Source organism: Sinocyclocheilus anshuiensis, unplaced genomic scaffold (assembly GCF_001515605.1).
Source record: "Sinocyclocheilus anshuiensis isolate Anshui unplaced genomic scaffold, SAMN03320099.WGS_v1.1 scaffold1009, whole genome shotgun sequence".
Lineage (NCBI taxonomy): Eukaryota > Metazoa > Chordata > Actinopteri > Cypriniformes > Cyprinidae > Sinocyclocheilus > Sinocyclocheilus anshuiensis.
In genome coordinates this window covers 330,111-333,076 of record NW_015555761.1, presented here as the reverse complement: position 1 = coordinate 333,076, position 2,966 = coordinate 330,111, and positions in this window count along the sequence as shown.

Sequence of the window (2,966 nt, the reverse complement as noted above, 5' to 3'; positions counted from 1 at the left end):
GAATTGACTTGACTCAGGAAGATCAATTGTGACTAGACTTGACTCATGAAGATCTGTTGTGACTTGACTTGATTCAGGATTGGCAGCTGTGACATAACGGGGCGTTGTTGTGTCCGCCATTTCGCGATCAGGCTCCTCTGTCACCACCATTTTGTGAGCGTAATCTAGTGTGGGGGCCATTACACATGTGAGTGCGGGGTCGCGTTCCTCCGCGATACCCACAGTGAATGAAGAGTTAACACACAGCAGAGCATAGTCCATAAACTGACCTAGAGTTGAACGCGGATCCTCATGAGTGAGTTTAGACTTTAGTGGTTGATTAATGCCCTCACAGAAAAAGTCTATCAAAACGCAGTCCGGGAAATCAGAGTAATAAGCAAAGTGTAAATACTCTTGAATATAGTCCTCGAGCAATCGTGTGCCCTGCTTGAGGGCTAATAACAATCTTGCAATGGTGGGTCTACTATCGGCGAACAGTATCCAGAGGGCTTGACAAGAGGGGTAATCCAATAAACACAGGCAGAAGGTCAGGAAACAGACAACAAGGCAGCACGGAAAGACTAGACTAAGACTAAAACTAAAAATGGGAAAAGGAATGGCTCAGTAATGTAGCTATCGCTAGAGGAGATATAAACGCTAAACAAAACTAGAGACTAAACAGAAACATGGAATGGCTCGTAAAGCAGCTAACACTTGGGGAGTGCTAAACGCAGAACAATACTCGGCGATTGGAGCAGGAACTGAGTGGGTGTTATGTAGTGTGTGTGATTGGTCTCAGGTGAGCGTGTGATTAGTGAAATGGTGCATGGGAAATGTAGTCCATAGTGATGTGTGACAGTCTATGTGGAGTGAGTGTCAATATGGTGAGAGAGTGACCTCTGGTGGCGATCGGATGGAAGTCCACGGACCGGATTCGTGACAAGTACATAGTCAATTCATCCTTTATAAAGCATCCTGTATAAATACAGCTATAAATGTTTTGTTCTTGAGCATATCTATAGTGTTTGATAATTGTATTTTCATACTTTATTAATGATCAATTTATCAGTTATTTAGGAGTTCATAAGATAGTTTAGAAAGTGTAAGTAAATGATTAATAAACTATTTAAATGTACATTTATAAATCTTATTAATTAGACACATGATACATTCCTGCTGTAATTCATGATTAAGTCAGGTAGTTATAAAACATTTAGTAGTTGCCAGCCATCTATTTTTGTGAGCTCATCTAAAGTGACCACTATTAAATGCTCCTTTGTAAAGCATTTACAAAGGAGATTTAAAAGCTCATTAATCTTCCAAACAGAAAAGTTAAACTAACACAACACAGAGGGATACATAACACAACATTTTTTTCTCAAGATTGAAAAAATGAAACTGTCCAACTGTTAACTTGATTAAAAAAAATGAAAAATATACCACTGCAATTCCATAGAAACAAAATTTTAAACAAAATTTTAATTTGCTTTGTAATAGATTGCTTATAAATCAAGAACAAGGCATTTATAGCTGTATTTATAATCTGCTTACTAATTACTATTAATGTTGGGACAATGCTTTAGAAAGGATGAACGGACTATTTACTAATGCTTACATAATGATTCATAGCGTGCAGTTATTATAAAGTGTTACCAAATTATGTTGTCAGTGCCCTACAAATAAACTGGTTCTTGGATTTTTTTTGTCCCTAAAACTGACAAAAAAGGATAAGGCCTAAGAGATTTCTTAAGCTGTAATGGAAAAAAAAAAACAACAACAAAAAAGTACTGATTATTTTTTTCCAGGTGATTAAAGAGATGTTTAAAAGTCTTTCTTTCTCTCTCCCACCCCTTCACTCACCCCCACTCTCAACACACACACACTCACCCACGCCCCCACCTCTTGGTTCCTTGGTGCAAATAAAGTCTTGGTAAAGTATTCTCCAGCGTCTCCTCGTTCCTCGTGTGTGTGCAGCGTGACAATATGTATCTATAATGTTTAATAATTGTATTTTCATACTTTATTAACGATCAATTTATAATTTCTAAATTATTACGTTATTTACAAACCAGTTATTTAGGAGTTTATAAGATCATTTAAAAAGTGTAAGTAAACGATTAATAAACTATTTAAATGTACATTTATAAAACTTATTATTTAGACACATGATAATAGTTGCTCAGTGTGTTAATACCTGCTTTATTGACACATATTCCTGTTGCGCAGTGTGTTAATAAATGCTTTATTAACACACATTACTGCTGTAATTCATGATTAAGTCAGGTTGTTCTAAAACATTTAGTAGTTGCCAGCCATCTATTTTTTGTGAGCTCATCTAAAGTGAGGACTATTTATACCTTGTAAAGCATTTACGAAGGAGATTTAAAGGCTCATTTATCTTCCAAACAGAAAAGTTAAACACAACACAGAGGGATACAGAACACAAATATATTTTTTCAAGATGCAAAAAATGAAACTGTACAGCTGTACACTTGATACAATATGAAAAATAAACCACTGCAATTTCATAGAAAAAAAATTCAAGTGTACAGTGGATTTTTTTGGTCCCTAAAACTGACAGAAAAGGATAAGGCCTAAGAGATTTCTTAAGCTGTAATGGAAAAAAAAACAAAACAAAACAAAAATTGCAGATTTATTTTTCTTCTGGTGATTAAAGAGATGTTTAAAAGTCTCTCTCTCTCTCTCTCCTTCTCTCACCCACCACTTCACTCACCCCCACTTGCAACACACACACACGCACCCACCCCCCACCTCCCCCACTTCGTCACACAGAGGCAGAGTGGCAGAGTGAGATCAGATGTCTTCTCCTCTGAGGAGTATGCATTAATTCACAGCTATATTTTTCCAGAAATCCACATTCAAATCAAAATAGCCGACTTCCTGTGGGTCATAGCTGATGACTGTAAATTAGAAAGTTGTCCGTCTTGATGAGAACAATGTATGTACCAGGTTTGGTGACTGTATCT